A 7,555-nucleotide genomic window follows, 5' to 3' on the forward strand; every position below is an offset into this window, starting at 1 on the left:
GGTAATTAGAATGTACATGGGGACAGGGTACTTGCACATGTTTGAAATAGTGAGGGTTCGCAGCTGCATGTTTTAAATGGTGAATGTATATGAATGAATAGCTGACTGATGATATTATACCGAAGTCCAGAGATATACGGGGTGGGTTGGGAGGTGGAGGGTGGTGCTGGAAGGAGTACAGGGACTGTTTTGATGGTGGGTTGGGTATTATTTGGGGGTTTGAGAGAGAATATTGGAGTGGGCAAATACAGGGTTAAAAATGGCACGTGGAATTTGGCGGCCGCAAAAGAAATGGCAGCGATAAAATGATGCGGAGATGGAATAATCGCCTGTTGATAATCGCAGGGAGGAAAAGAATGGGGGTTGGATAGTTGCGGGAGGGAAAACAAAAGAGTCTAGATTTGGAAAGAGTATTTTGTGGCCTATATTACTTGCATGGGATAAGGTATAATAAAGAATCTTATTAAAGAATGAAGTTAAAATCTATTTTTTGAATTGTAAACCAGGGGAAAGCGCGAATGCAGTCACCCCACTACCACAAATTTTGCAGTCGAATATCCCTCATTTGGGGATATCGCAGGCATCAGCACACCCGAAGTGCAATCGGATAGCCTCGTCCTGGGAGAACAACCTGCTTTTTTTTTTGCAAAAATATACTTTATTCACAAAATATCTTCAAACAACATTCCAAAACATTTCAAAATCACCAACGCAAATATACAAGCAGGTTCAAACTTTTACAACACCTATCACGAAATCCATTGATACATACAATAAATATTACATTCATTTTGAGCTGTACAGCCCGAAGGGATTTAAACAGTTCCCAGTCCCTCGGTGCACTATGGCAGAAAGGACTTAGGCAGCGAACCTTCCCCATTGCGCCTTTGTGGCGGCTGCCTCAAGCTTTAGTGCGTCCCTCAGCACGTAGTCCTGGACTTTGGAATGTGCCAGTCTGCAACACTCGGTCGGGGACAACTCTTTGCGCTGGAAGACCAACAAGTTTTGGGCAGACCAAAGAGCGTCTTTCACCGAGTTGATGATCCTCCAGCTGCAGTTGATGTTTGTCTCGGTGTGTGTCCCTGGGAACAGCCCGTAGAGCACAGAGTCCTGTGTCACCGACCTGCTCGGGACAAACCTTGACAGAAACCACTGCATCTCTCTCCAGACCTTCTTTGCAAAGGCACAATCCACCAGGAGGTGAACAACGGTCTCTTCCCCACCACTGCCACCTCGCGGGCAACGTGCAGAGGGGGTGAGACTCCTGGCATGTAGGAAGGATCTGACAGGGAGGGCCTTACTCACCACCAGCCAAGCTATGTCTTGGTGCTTGTTGGAAAGTTCTGGTGATGAGGCATTCTGCCAAATGACTTTGACAGTCTGCTTGGGGAACCATCCCACAGGATCCACCCTCTCATTTTCCCACAGGGCCTCTAAGACGTTACGTGCTGACCACTGCCTGATGGACATGTGGTCAAAGGTGTTTTTATGCATAAATTTTTCCACGAGGGACATGTGGTACGGCACAGTCCAACTACTTGGTGCGTTCCGCGGCAGCGTGGCCAGACCCATCCTTCACAACACCGGGGACAGGTAGAACCTCAGCACATAGTGACACTTGGTGTTTGCGTACTGAGGGTCTACACACCGCTTGATGCAGCCGCAGACAAAGGTGGCCATCAGTATGAGGGCGATGTTGGGCACGTTTTTTCCCCCTTTATCTAGAGGCTTGTACATCGTGTCCCTGCGGACCCGATCCATTTTCGACCTCCAGATAAAGCGGAAGATGGCTCGGGTGATCGCCACCACGCAGGAGTGTGGAATGGGCCAGACCTGCGCCACGTGCAGCAACAGCGAGAGTGCCTCACACCTGATGACCAGGTTCTTACCCGCAATGGAGAGGGAGCGTCGCTCCCACATGCCCAGTTTCCTTTTCACCATAGACACTCGCTCCTTCCAGTTTCTAATGCTTGCTCTGGTCCCTCCGAACCATATACCCAGCACTTTCAGGCCATCAGCCCTGACGGTGAAGGGGACAAAGGATCGGTCAGCCCAGTTCCCAAAGAACATGGCCTCGCTCTTCCCACGATTTACCTTTGCTCCCGAGGCTAGTTCGAACTGGTCGCAGATGTGGATCAGTCTGCCCACCGACAGCAGATCTGAGCAGAAAACGGCGACATCGTCCATGTACAGGGAGGCTTTGACCTGAGTGCCTCCACTGCCTGGGATTGTCACTCCTCTTATGCCCGGATCCTTCCTGATGGACTCAGCAAAGGGTTCTATGCAACATACAAACAGAACAGGCGAGAGAGGACAGCCCTGCCTGACTCCAGATTTAATAGGAAAGCTATCTGTTTCCCACCCATTGATTGAGACTGCGCTATTGATGTTAGTGTAGAGCAGTTGGATCCAATTGCGAATTCCCTCCCCAAACCCCATTTTGGAGAGCACATCCACCATGTAGGTGTGCGATATTCTGTCAAAGGCCTTCTCCTGATCCAGGCTGATGAGGCAGGTATCCACACCCCTGTCCTGTACATAGGCAATCGTATCCTTGACCAGCACGAGGTTGTCAGAGATCTTCCTGCCCGTCACAGTGCAGGTCTGGTCAGGGTGGATCACCAATTCCAGAGCGGATTCGACCCGATTGGCGATGACCTTGGACAGAATCTTATAGTCCACATTCAACAGTGAAATGGGTCGCCAATTTCTAATTTCCTCCCTTTCCCCCTTGTGCTTGTAGATGAGGGTGATGATGCCTTTCCTCATTGATTCTGACATACTGCCGGCCAGGAGCATACTCTCGTACACCTCTAGCAGGTCTGGGCCGATCAAGTCCCACAGAGCCGAATACAACACCGCCGGCAAGCCATCGCTTCCAGGAGTTTTACTCTTCTCGAAGGACTCAAGGGCCTTAGTCAGTTCGTCAGGAGTTAGCAGTTTGTCCAGGCTCTCCTGCGTACTGTCGTCTAAGACCTCCATGATAGAGGAAAGGAAGGACTGGGAGGCCGTGCTGTCTGTGGGCTTCACGTCATATAATCCGGCATAAAAGGATTTGCTGATCCTCAAGATGTCGGACTTTGATGACTTTACTGAGCCGTCTTCTTCCTTCAGGCTGCTGATCACAGAGCTCTCTCTGTGTACCTTTTGGAAGAAGAAACGTGAGCACGTCTCATCCTGCTCCACGGAGCGGACTCTGGAACGGAAGGTGATCTTGGAGGCCTCCGAGGCAAAGAGCGAGGCTTGCTGGCTCTTCACCTCTTGGAGTTCCTCCTTGACATCGACCCCCATCGACTGCAGCCGGAGCAGATTCTGCATGTTTTTCTGGAGTCGGGACATTTCCCTCTGTTCCTTTCTAGCTTTCTGGGTGCCTTTGAGGATGAAAAACCTCTTGATGTTTCCCTTGATCGCTTCCCACCAGTGTGTCAGGGACTCAAAGAGGGGTTTCACGGTTCTCCAACCTTTGTAATCCCTCCTGAGCTCCTCAGTGTTCTCCGGGGTCAGCAGTTGCATGTTTCGCTTCCATGCCCCCCTGCCCACCCTCTGGTCTTCCTTTAAGTGACAGTCCGCCAGTAGGAGGCAGTGGTCAGGGAAGAACACCGGCTTGATGTCGGTGGATCTGACTGTGAATGCACGGGACACAAACAGGAAGTCTATCCTGGAACGGATGGACCCGTCTGGCCGCGACCAGGTGTATCTACGCTGCCCTCCGTCTGCAGGGTTGCTGAAGATGTCGTGCAGCTTGGCATCCTTAACTGTTTCCATCAGGGATCTGGATGAAGCGCACAATCTGCTGTCGGCCCTGCTGGATCGTCCAGCTGCATCGATGATGCAGTTGAAGTCACCGCCCAGAATGACCGGCCTGGAGGTCGCCAGCAGCAGTGGGAGCTGCTGAAAAACCTCCAGCCGCTCGGCCCCTTGTGACGGGGCGTACACATTAATTAACCGGAGTGGAGCGTTCTTGTACATTACGTCTGCTACGAGGAGGCGTCCGCCCACCACCTCCTTAACCTCGGAGGCGGTGAAGTTGCCTCCCCGCAGCAGAATACCCAGGCCGGAGGAGCGAGAGTCGTTTCCGCCCGACCAGATCGATGGCCCATGGGACCACCATCGTGACCATTGCCTGTAGGAGCTGAGGTGTGGAATCGCACACTCCTGCAGAAACAACAGGTCAGCTTTAACCTTGGCAAGGTAGTCCAAGGTGGCAACACATCGCGTAGTAGATTTAATGCTACGCACATTTATGGATACAATCTTTACACCCATTTTAAAGTGTTTATTTTCTTACCAAACCAATTGTCTCTGAGGGCCCCAGACCTTCAGTCTGCTCCTTCATACCCGTAGTGAGCTCAAATTGCTTCACTTTGGACGGGCTGAGGAAACGGTCCTGAAACTCCCCATTGGAGATGTTCCGCTCAGTTGGCATCTGGGGGTTCGTGTAGAGAACGGGATATGAACTGTCCTCTGTTGGAGAAGCTTCTCCAATCCTCTCCCCATCTGGGGCGTTGCTGCTCCCGGCTTCCCGGAGCTGGGGTGCGCTGAGCGCCTCACCGTTCCAAGATTCCTGTGGTTGGGGTGGGCTGAGGCTTCATCGCTCTCGGCTTCCCGGAGCTGGGGTGTGCTGAGCGCCTCACCGCTCCCAGATTCCTGGGGCTGGGGTGCGCTGGCCTCTTCGGGTTCTGGACAAAATTGGGGAGCGCTGGTCTCCTCTTTGTCTCCAATGTTCTGGAGCTCGGGGGTCTTGTCCTCCAACTCCCTAGAGCTTTGCCGCTTCTTCTGTGGGTGCCGCCCTGGCCCTTCTTCGTCCGAAGAGCTGCTTCCTTTGTCATCCGTGTCAGATGGGAGACGCCTCTTGCCACTTTTCTGGGAAATGGTTTGGTTCCTTCTTAGCCCCTTCTTCCGTTTGGCTCTTTTCACCAGCTGCAACTCCCCCTGCTGCTTTCCCACTGCTGCCTCCTCCTCCTCCATTGATTCACTCTCCTGAGGAGTGGGAGATTCAGGGGGCAGTGCTGTTGATAGAGGCAAATCTGTTGCCTCACTCTTTTCCTCCACCTTGTCTCTCTCTGTGTCTTCCTTGTTCCCGATGCTCTCACTGGGGGCCTTGATGGTTGGAGTGACACGAAGCATTTCTTTTGCTTCCCCCTCGTTGGCTTTGGCTGCCTGTGCGTAAGTACGGCAGCGTTTGGGGCAGGTCCTGTAGAGGTGATCTGCCTCGCCACACAGCTTGCAGCACTTAGCCTGTTTGCAGTCTTTGGTCTGGTGCCCTTCCTGTTTGCAGTTCTTGCAGAGGGCGGCGCTGCAGTTGGCCGCCACATGACCAGACTTGCCGCATGAGCGACAAAGTTTGGGTTGCCCAGCGTAGACAAGGTAGCCACGGCTTCCCCCGATAGCGAATCTGGATGGAGGATGGAAGATGGCTCCTTTGCCGTCGGTCTTGAGCGTGACCTTCACCTGGCGTTTGCATGTCCAGATCCCCAAATCGTCTCTAACCGCGGTGCAGCTTCCCACCTTATCGAAGTGCCTGGTGAGGAAGGTGACCATGTCGGCGACAGGGACGAAGGGATTGTATAGATGCACCGTCACCACACGGTCCCGTTGCAAAGGCAGAGCAAAGAGCGGCTCCGCTGTCAGGATTTTCATCTCTGGCAGGTCACTCTTCTCCTTGAAAACCTTCAGGAGCTTGACGCAGTCTGCCACTCGCTGGAATGTCACGTCGAAGTATCCAGCGCTGGGGAAATCCTGCAGGCAGTAGATATCCACAGCCTCGAAGCCGCACACCTTCAGCAGGATCCTCCTGGTGAAAAGAGCCCGGTCCACATCTGCTCCTCCTTCTTCACTACCCTTCACTGTGACTCGGACAGTGTTAGATACCCCATGATATGGGGTTTGATTGGTTATAGCCATTTTACCCTTCCCAGGCAGAATTTGTGATCAAGGTTTCTCCCCTGCCAGGTAAGTATACCCTAAACTCTCACATGGCAAGTATATCCTTTGTTAGGTAAGGAGACAAAACTTCACCCAATACTCCAGGTGTGATCTTACCAAGGCCCTGTATAGCTGCAGTAAGACATTCTTGTTCCTGTACTCAAGTCCTCTCGCAATGAAGGCCAGCATACCATTTGCCTTAACAGCTCGCTGCACCTGCATGCTTGCTTTCAGTGATTGGTGTACAAGGACACCCAGGTCCCTTTGTACATCAACATTTCCCAATGTATCACCATTTAAATAATACTCTGCCATTCTGTTTTTCCTACCAAAGTGAATAACTTCACACTAATCCATGTTATACTGCATCTGCTATGTATTTGCCCACTCACTCGACTTGTTTAAATCACCTTGAAGCCTCTTGACATCCTCCTCACCACTCACATTTCCACCTAGTTTTATGTGGTCAGCAAACTTGGAAATATTACATTTGTTTCCCTCCTCCAAATCATTGATATATACGGTGAATTGCTGGGGCCCAAGCACTGATCCCTGCGGTACCCCACTAGTCACCACCTGCTATTCCAAAAAAGACCCATTTATTCCTACTCTCTGTTTCCTGTCTGCTAACCAGTTCTCAATCCATACTAATATATTAACCCCAATCCCATGTGCTTTAAGTTTGCACACTAACCTCTTATGTGGGACTTAACCTTCCTGAAAATCCAAATACACCACATCCACTGGTTCTCCCTTATCTATTCTGCTAGTCATGTCCTCAAAAAACTCCAGGAAGTTTGTCAAACATGATTACCCTTTCATAAATCTATGTTGACTTTGTCTAATCCTGTTGATATCTTCTAAATATCCTGTTATCACATCCTTTATAATAGATTCTAGCATTTTCCCTACCACAGATGTTTGGCTGACTGGTCTACAATTCCGTTTCTTCCCTCCTTCCTTTTTTTTAAATCATGGGGTTACATTTGCCACCTTCCAATCTGCCGGGACTATTCCAGAATCTACAGAATTTTGGAAGATGACAACCAACGCATCTATTATTTCCATGGCCACCTCCTTTAGTACCCTGGGATATAGATTATCAGGCCCTGGGGATTTATCAGCTTTCAGTCCCATTAATTTCTCCAGCACTGTTTTTTGAAGTAATACTAATTTCCTTCAATTTCTCCTTCTCATTAGACCTTTGTTTCCCTAGTATGTCTTGGAAGTTATTTGTGTCTTCCTCCATGAAGACAGTACTAATGTAGTTGTTTAATTGCACTGCCATATCCTTGTTCTCTATTATAAATTCTCCTATTTCGGACTGTAAGTGACCTACATTTGTCTTCACTAATCTTTTTCTCCTTACATGCTTGTAGAAGCTTTTACAGTCCTCTTTTATGTTCCTTGCAAGTTTATGCTCGTACTCCATTTTCCCCTCTTAATCAATCTCTTGGTCCTCTTTTGCTGAATTCTAAACTGCTCCCAATCCTCAGGCTTGCTATTTTTTCAAGCAACTTTATATGACACCCCTTTGGATCTAATACTACACTTCATTTGTTTTGTTAGCCATGGTTGGGCCACTTTTCCTGTTGTGTTTTTGCACCAGAAAGGAATATATAACTGTTGC

General features: G+C 49.9%; 1 pseudogene; it reads right to left on the reverse strand.

The window, feature by feature from the left end:
* Positions 1 to 503: 503 nt before the first annotated feature.
* On the reverse strand, positions 504 to 655 carry LOC144673480 (U1 spliceosomal RNA; annotated as a pseudogene).
* Between the last annotated feature and the right edge of the window lie 6,900 nt (positions 656 to 7,555).

This window comes from Cetorhinus maximus, unplaced genomic scaffold (genome assembly GCF_964194155.1).
Source record: "Cetorhinus maximus unplaced genomic scaffold, sCetMax3.hap1.1 HAP1_SCAFFOLD_368, whole genome shotgun sequence".
NCBI lineage: Eukaryota > Metazoa > Chordata > Chondrichthyes > Lamniformes > Cetorhinidae > Cetorhinus > Cetorhinus maximus.